Raw genomic sequence first — 9,002 nt, 5'->3', positions numbered from 1 at the left:
TCATTAATTTCTCAAAGCAATATGAAGATAACAATCATATGGTGTTTGGCTTATCAGTTTATGGTGCCACAGATGTCTTCCTTTTCAGGACTCTTTAGGTGTAACTTAATAATTTTGGTACAGTTGAATGGTGATGGCAGCATTTCCAGGTTTTCTTTTATTAAATGGTTTTTTTATCAAGTTGTTTACTAGGAAGTTGTAACAAGCAGCTTGCATGATACAAGAAGACCTTGGTTTTCAATCTGCCTGGCTCCAGACCATAATATGGTATGGGCACTGATGCACTTAATCATGTATTTGATGATGATGTCTTTGCTACTAATTCCTCTTAAATGAGGGAATTTACTAGTAAATGCATCAGGATATAAAATAATAAACCAGTGCAGTTATGGTGGGCGTACCACAGCTTTACATGGACCTGTGGTCTGTTTATTAACTACAAGAACACTTTGCAATGCTATGAAGCTATCTGGAATTCTACTTGCTGTAAAATATCCACCAAAGGCAAACAGTTGGTAGGTATGCTAGTTGCTAGGTGATGCACAAAAAAACATGTTCCCAAAAGGGAACTGCAGTGTTAACCTATGGTTAACAAGCTAATATTGCACATGTCACATTGAAAAGAGTGAAGCATATTACCACAGTTTTTCCCAATGAAACTTAATGGTTATGTGTCCCAATCTTGTTTTCAGGCATAGAAATGGATGTCCACAGGTTTTTCCAGGATTTCAATCCATGGTAAGTGTGTGTTTTGTATTATTTCATCCAGATTCTGATAAACAATTGATAACTATTAGATATGTTGCAGCTTGTATAAGTATCCTGTAACTAACTTTTTAGGGTCATGCTGGAAAATTTGACTTAAATTATGACTATGATACAGCTATCATGCAGCCATAGGTGCCCAAATGTTGATCGTACTGGACGCTGGGGGCCCCCATAATGCTGGTGGCATTGTAAGCTCGTCATCAGAATCAGGGAGCTGACTGCACCCATTTTGGAGGTAAATTCCTTCTGCAAACAAGGTCAGCAATGCCGTTGTAACTGGTGTAATGCAATCAGTGCATGCCATCGTGTTCACATCTGTGCATCATCAATATGGGTGGAAGAACTGCAAATTAATCTTATCTCTTTATGCACTTTATCATCTAAATAATACACAATACAGCTAAAAAATATGTTGCACTCTATTTACTTTGATTCCACTTCCCTTCATTTTGAACGACCCACTGTATAATTCTTTAACTCCTATGAAATTAGTTTTGTTGATTAATTTGTGGAAAAGGGTTTTGGGTTGCTGGTCAAGTGTGTAGATTTCCCAACTATGACAATTCAAGCACTGTAGAATACAATTTGTACAATGCATCTTGATTCATATCAAGCAGAATGCTGCACTGCATTGCCTGGAAAGTGAGTTGGCCATCCCATCCAACTGCCATCAAACTTTCACAACACCGATGATGTTTCCACGCCCTGACAGCAAGTTCGTCGTGCACTGCTGCCTGCTGACGTTCACGGCGCTGCTGACGCTGCGCCTGGACGGCGAGCTGACGTGGAACTACTGGGGCCGTGTTTCAGTCCCATCTGGGTCTGGAAGGGTCTGGTGGTGCTGGGCGCGGCTGTGGGCATCGCCGTCTGGCTGCGCTACCCCCACTTCAGGTCCGTCCGCTGGTCTCAACCCTGATCTCTCGGCCCATGCAGCCAGTCGGGCGCGGCAGATGGTGGCAGGGGCCTGCCGGTCATCTAACATCTAATTAGATGTGATTGTAAATACATGATTCATGTTATTTTAGGTCGGTGTTAGCGGCGTTTTCTGACATTTCAGATAATACTTGTGCATGCATTGTTTTTTACAGCGAAATGTTGATTGGAATGTCATTTAACCTAGTGTACATCCAATATACTGTAGATGTCGTTTGTCATATGGAAAGTTGTGTGTATATGGTTCTGAATTTGGTCTCGCCTAAGATTTATGTCGCCTTCTGAGCGCGTTTGTCCTTGGCGGATTTTGTGCATGCAGTTGTAGAAGCAATCTGGTCAGCTGCTCTTCCGATATGACATCACGTCTACTGCTAACTGAAAACCGGCGAGAAATGGGAAGCCCGGGGCGTGCCGTGCCGCCGGCGGAGGGACGCTGTCCCTGGGGTGCTGACCAGCTTTGACTACCGACAGGATGGAGGGCGACGCGTACGTGCACTTCAAAGCCATGTTGATCAGTCTGGCGGTGCACCTGGTGCTCCTCATGTTCGAGCTGCTCGTCTGCGACCGGCTGGAGTCGGGCCGTCACATGTGGATCCTGGTGTTCGTGCCGCTCATCTTCATCTCCATCCTGAGCATCGTCGTCTGCGTGTGGGCGGTGAAACACGACCGTTCGTGCGAGGTGAGGGACGACCGCCGCTGGTTGAGAGCTGCAGAACACCTTCCGGTCAGAGCACCTGTCGACTTGGTTGTTGGCTCACGTTGACTTAGGATGCTGCTCGTCGTGGCTACGTTGTACTGGGCAATATATATATATATATATATATATATATATATATATATATATATATATATTACAGTAGTTGTCTAAGTACGTACAAACGTGCATACTGATCATCATTCTAGCAGTCTTCTAATAACCTTTGTTTTATGTCAGATTGCCAGCCGTTTGGCAGCCATTAACATGACCCTACCAGCGACCGACACGAGGTCACCGCTGTGGGCCGTGTTCGGCTCACCGTGTCTCCCACAGTGTTAGAGAGAGACGAGCCCTGCGTGCACCCCGAGAGCCGCCCGTCCTGACCCGCCACCTCGCGCCCGCAGCTGGAGCTAGTGTGCTCAGTCAACATACTGCAGTTCATTTTCCTGGCGCTGCGACTGGACGGCTTCGTGCACTGGTCCTGGGAGGTGGTATTCGTGCCGCTCTGGATCGTGCTCTCCTCTCGGTGGTCGGCCTGCTTACCGCCATCATCTTCGCCGGCATCCTGCTGCGCACGCCGAACGCCAGCGCCGAGCAGCGGCGACGTCGGCGCACACGGCGCTCGGCTACAGCTTCCTCATCCTGCCCATACTCGGCTTCCTGGTGAGCGGCCGGGATGATGGTGGTGGTTAGAGACTTAGGACGCTCCGGTGTCGGAGGTCATCTCGCGTCCATGGAGGCGTGCGTGCAAGTCGTCATGCAAATCGTGCAAAACTTATTTTCCTCTCCGTCGTGGTCTCTTCACAGAGTTAAACGTTGTAGACTATTTATAAATATTGTAGACTATTTAGCAGTTCCTTTGATTTGCTGGCGGTTCTGTTTCAACATTCGTACAGGTACTACCATTGCTGAGTTTTGACAGAGAGTATACATGCTGAAGTAGCCCTAGACCGACATTCCGCACCAAACTGCTCAAAGTTTGTGGAAGTTTGATGGTATTCGGGATACTTTCAGCCTGGTTGCACCGCAATTGGTTTTTTCAGGATGTGTTTTATTAATTATGTATATATTCCAGGTGCTGTTGGCGAACAAGCTGGATGATCTAAGTAACTTAAGCTACTTTGCCACCGTCTCACCACTTTTCATCACGTTCTTCACGCTGATGTTGATGTCCTTCAGTTCTAAGCCAAACAATCATTGTGAGTATCACCATACAGTTGTTCTTCTTTCCTTCCCTCAGAGCTTTCATTCATGAGCTGCTACCAATTTGTAATTGCTATTAAATGAACAGCCTCCACATTAATGCAACGTGGATCGCGAGCCGCGTTCTGTCAACGTCGGAGCAGTTTAAATCGCTGCTCATTCCCATGGCCAAGCTGAAGCACAGTCAACATGATACTTTGACGCAGTACCTCGTCCAGTTTGATATGATGTACCCAGGACATCCAGGGCTGCTTCATCACCGGACAAAATCCTCCCAGCGGCCCTCCCGCCTGTCCCGTGCGCGTGCTGCGCCGCTGACAGCGTCCCGCCGGCCCGCAGGGTGGTTCGGACTGCGGCGCGACTTCTGCACGTTTCTGTTCGACGTCTGTCCGTGCCTGCGCGAGTACTGCAACATCTCGTACCACGCGCCCGAGCGGCGCACCTCGTCGCCAGCCGCCGAGCGGACGCCTGCCGCGCCGGCCGCGCCGGCCGCCAAGAAGAAGGAGAAGCCAGTGGCGCCGGCCATGGTCATCGACATGCCCGACTGAGGGACGGCGCGGCGGCGAACGGGGAGGACGCTGGCCGGGCGGCGGCGGCGGCGCCTGCTCGGGTGACGGGCCGCCGCAGGCTGCGTTCGCGCGCGCAGGAGTGTGACAGACGTCCGCTGGACTACCGTGGCGGTGCGTGCGGTGGTGCTCTGGCCGGCCTGTGGTGCAGCCGGCACTTGGCCTCAGTGTTTGACGTTTGTGATTTGTAGTGTCGTGGGAACGACCCGATGTGTTGCCTCGTGCATGTGGAAGTGTAAACCACCGAGCTGTCAGGTTGCGCTCGGATTTGTTGGCATTATTGTTACTTTGAGTCTGATTCTGGTGCTTTAATCGTAGATGCCTGCCCCGTCGAAAAGACCGCCGTGGGGTGCTTGAGTGACATTGTTTTTGTAGAACAAAGCCGTATTTAGTGTGGGTTGACGTTAGTGTGGACTGTCGCCTGCGATGACTAGCCTTTGTGAGATTTACTCCCTATTTGTACCCTGTTATGCTATGGTTGTTACGACAATGACGCAACCGCTAATCTCGGGCAGGTGCTGCCCTCTTTACATGGTGGATGCAACTACAACGGCACAGATGTTCAAGTCTGGTGCGATTGCTAGACTCGAGGAGCTCGTTTACTTGCATGGTTTTGTCATGAGATATGTATGCCTGTCCAACCTCAGGAAGACAGGTCTTCAAATGTGCATCATCATGCCAGCGATTGACCTGATCGGCCTCATCACTGGACCTTCCGGGGGAAGCTGAAGTTCACTCGAATGCCGCTATGTGACGGCTTGAAAGACTCTGCCACCGGGGTGGGGGGTGGTCCGACTCGCCGGTGAATGTTACGGGTGTGCTGCGACTGGCGGCGCGCCGCGGCTCGCGGCGACGCTACCGAAGCCGTTAGTATGTGACGGATGTGGCCTCTGGACAGGATTGTGACGTCATATGCGCGTACCGACCGATCATATTCATCTCTGTGTTGCCATACTTTGTAGACGCGATGTGTCGAACGTTCGATCGACGGACGCTGTGCGCGTGGTCTGTCTGGCGCCTTAGCCGGCGCGCGGCCGGTGTGTTTTACAGTGGTGATGTTTGAAATACACGTCATGACGTATTGCTTGCGCCAACGCAGGTTACCTGTCCCGCCGGTTCGCCAACGCAAGTTACCTATCCCAGGTTACCTATCCCAGGATACCTATCCCAGGTTACCTATCCCGCTGGTTCGCCAACGCAGGTTACCTATCCCAGGTTACCTATCCCAGATTACTGATCCGCTGGTTTGCGACGGCGATTTACACACCATCGAGGCCGGTGTGAGCACGAGTGATGAGTCAGCGCAGCGTCAGGAGCACCATTTGAGGTTGACAGCTTTTCCCTTCCCACTGCCGCGGAATTTACCAAAACACTAGGAACTGGACTCGCCATGGACAAGTTCTTCATTTCGCGCTTTAAATCTACCGCGCTACATTTCCGTGCGAGGGCAATCTGCTAGACTGGCACAGATTGGGTTAACGAGACTTATACTGTGAGGTGCGTTACAATCACGTGCCAACGGACAGCGCATTTCTGTCTAGATTGTCCTTAATAAACGCATCCTTGTGCCCTCGTTTTCTCTCTTGTGTGATTCCAATGTGGAAGAGATCTGGCAACCTTTTCTAGTAGATGTGCGCAAGAAATCTACTGTAATACAGGCTCACATCGTCACACATTATTCTTCATTCCAGCGCATCATGGACTTACCGTCATCAACAGAATTTCTGGTGATTCAGGCCACACAGTTCTTACCCTGCAATGTGAGAAGCTCAATACTGATACTTGCAAGCATCTGGGATGTCATATATCCGCTCCAGTTATCGATCCCTCATACTGCCTCTTTGACCACTGTCGTTCTGGCAACACATCTGAGAGCCTAGGAAATGTCTAGTACGACCCATAGACCAAAGGGTCTGTGGGGAAAGGCCAGCCATAGACAGTTCCTGTCAGTGGCTGGCCTTTCAGGGCGTGATCCTGACCTCCGTTATATCCTAACAAGAACTGCATCCCTGTGCACTGGTGTACATCTAATCTGGGCTCCAATGACGCCGCTATAGAGGTCAGGCACGTGTACTGGGGCCGTCTGAGAGCGTGACAGGTGTGCGCGCTGGGGCCGTTTGCAGACGTGTCTGGTGGTGTACTGGGGTCGTCTGCCGACGTGTCAGGTGGCGTACTGGTGCCGTATGAGGCCGTGTCAGGTGGTGCACTGCGGCCGTATGTAGACGTGTCAGGTGGTGTACTGGGGCCGTATGAGGCCGTGTCAGGTGGTGCACTTTGGCCGTATGTAGACGTGTCGGGTGGTGTGCTGGGGCCGTATGAGGCCGTGTCAGGTGGTTCACTGAAGTCGTCTGCCGACGTGTCAGGTGGCGTACTGGTGTCGTATGAGGCCGTGTCAGGCGGTGCACTGCGGCCGTATGTAGACGTGTCAGGTGGTGTGCTGGGGCCATATGGGGCCGTGTCAGGTGGTGCACTGCGGCCGTATGTAGACGTGTCATGTGGTGCACTGGGGCCGTATGAGGCCGTGCCTGGTGTGTGTACTGCGGCCGTCGGCAGAGGTGTCTAGCGCGTGCGCTGGGGCTGTCTGAGGCCGTGCCGGGTGGTGTACCGAGGCCGGCGTTATTTCAACTCTACAGCGGCCGTGAAGCGGTGGGTCTCGTTGCGTTTGACTATTATGACAGCCCAGTTCACGGGTAATTAGCAGCTGCGGTCGGTCCACTGGGGTGTGAAGGCTGTGGCCCGTCCTGCGATCCTCGGCTACGAAACCATGCCCGACGCGCACTCCGGCCTAGCTACTGCCGTTATAGGAACGGGTCCAGCAGGTAGGACTAAGCAATACTGGTGTAGTACAGCTACTCATGCATCCGTTGGGCCTCAGCAGACAGAACAACACGCCAGGACAGTGTGACAACGGCCTCAACCGTTCCGCAGCTTCCAGTAGACTTTGCCACTATGCCACTGTTTTTACCGAAGCAGAGCCGTGGTTTCCTCCGTTTTGGAGCCTACGGCTAGCCATAGTTCTGTAAAAAGATTCACCGTTTTGTAATGTGCACTGCCCGGTACGCGACCGAGTGATGATAACATTGAAACTGTGGTGATGAGGCCCGACGCTCTACGCAGCTTCACCGGTAAAGGGGCTGCTCAGGCTCACGAGCCGTGACACATATCAATCAGCCGTGTTGGGCTGAAATGTGAGCAGAGCCTACAATCTACCCACACTTACTGCTTTCACCTTGAAAATCATATGCAGTTATCTCAAAAATATTTCACTGCGTCGGGCACGAAAATAAACAATACAGATTGAATTTGGCATCCATTACACGCGTGTAGTAACACGAACGCAACGCTACTGGCACGCTCGCACTAAGTTCTACAACTCGTTTCAGGCTCAAAGGTAGCCCCCAGAATTCAGTGGCAAAATGTCGACGGCATGCTCTCAGACGATCATTGGAATTGTGAAGCGCGATGTTCACGGCTCGGACAGCGTGGCCTTCTTTTCGCACTGTACAGCCTTCGGGGTGAAATGGCTATTCCCACACACGGGATCGCATTGACAGACCCGCTCCGTTCCGATAGGTCGTCAGAGCGGCCACAACATTCAGAACCATGAAGTCATCTTATGCTCTGCTAGTGGCCTTAGATCAGTCAATGCTATCCAGTCCAAAATTCACTCTAATCACGCACTCCAGGGCCATTCCGCTCTGGTTAGGCGGCACTCGGCTGACCGTCAAGGTCGGACGTGCCTCCGGCCGGCGGGCCCTGGAGTTGCCGGCGCGGTCAGGCCCTGGGCAGCGCTCCGCCGCCGGTGGCTGCCGACGGACCCTGGAGTTACCGGCGTGGTCAGGCCCTGGGCAGCGCTCCGCCGCCGGTGGCTGCCGACGGACCCTGGAGTTACCGGCGCGGTCAGGCCCTGGGCAGCGCTCCGCCGCCGGTGGCTGCCGACGGACCCTGGAGTTACCGGCGTGGTCAGGCCCTGGGCAGCGCTCCGCCGCTGGTGGCTGCCGACGGGCCCAGGAGTTACCGGCGTGGTCAGGCCCTGGGCAGCGTCGGGCTGGCGGCTGGCGGTCAGCGTTGCGCAACCGTCGCCGTCCGGTTAGCATGCACCGAAGAGCAAGGCGGATGGGCGGGGCAAATAGACGGGTCCGTCTGGCGGTCCGCTCCAGGACAGGACGCTGGTGTTGACCGTGCCCGCTGCCAGGAGGAGGCCCCTGCGAGGGCACGTCACTACTTCGACGCGGTGGGAGCCGCCGGCTGGCTAGCCGGCGTCTCTCGCTGGAGCTGATAGTCCTCCATTGGCGTCGAAGTGTCGAAATACCCGCAGGTGGTACAGACTGCTGGTCATACAACGCCTTCCACTGCATTTTTCATGATGTGTAATGTTTGTCAAATTCCCGTGGGAGGCCATTTACCGTGACCACGTCTACTGACGTCAGCCTTGACCTTTGCGCCGTGCAAGCCGGAATCAGCAGTTGCGCGAGAGATGTCTCGTGCAACGTGCCTTGGGCCTCGTGCCCCATTTATCTCACCTCACCTCGCCACCTCTCTAAAACCCACTCCAACCGTCTCGTCCAATGGGAGCCGTTGAGCCCTTGCCCGGCCTGCCGCCAGCCCCCCGCAGCCAGTCGAGGACCTGAGAGGACCACCCCGGCCTACCGCCATCACCCAGCAGCCAGTCGGGGACCTGAGAGGACCACTTTGAGCTGGGCCCGTACCAGCGACGCGTCTGGCTCTTCCAAGGGGTTGACCGAGGGCGGCGACGCGTCAGGAGAAAGTAAAAGCCGAGGAGTGGCCCACCCGAGTTCTGACCAAACGTCGGGCTGCTATGTGGTCTCACCGTG

At 53.3% G+C, this 9,002-nt stretch overlaps 1 pseudogene; it reads left to right on the top strand.

Annotated features, from left to right (window-relative positions):
* Positions 1-700: 700 nt before the first annotated feature.
* LOC119108575 (transmembrane protein 185B-like) lies at positions 701-4,167 on the top strand (annotated as a pseudogene).
* Positions 4,168-9,002: the final 4,835 nt, after the last annotated feature.

Source organism: Pollicipes pollicipes, unplaced genomic scaffold (assembly GCF_011947565.3).
Source record: "Pollicipes pollicipes isolate AB1234 unplaced genomic scaffold, Ppol_2.1 Scaffold_6686;HRSCAF=7923_pilon_pilon_pilon, whole genome shotgun sequence".
Lineage (NCBI taxonomy): Eukaryota > Metazoa > Arthropoda > Thecostraca > Pollicipedomorpha > Pollicipedidae > Pollicipes > Pollicipes pollicipes.
This window is presented reverse-complemented; position numbering and strand designations above follow the sequence as displayed.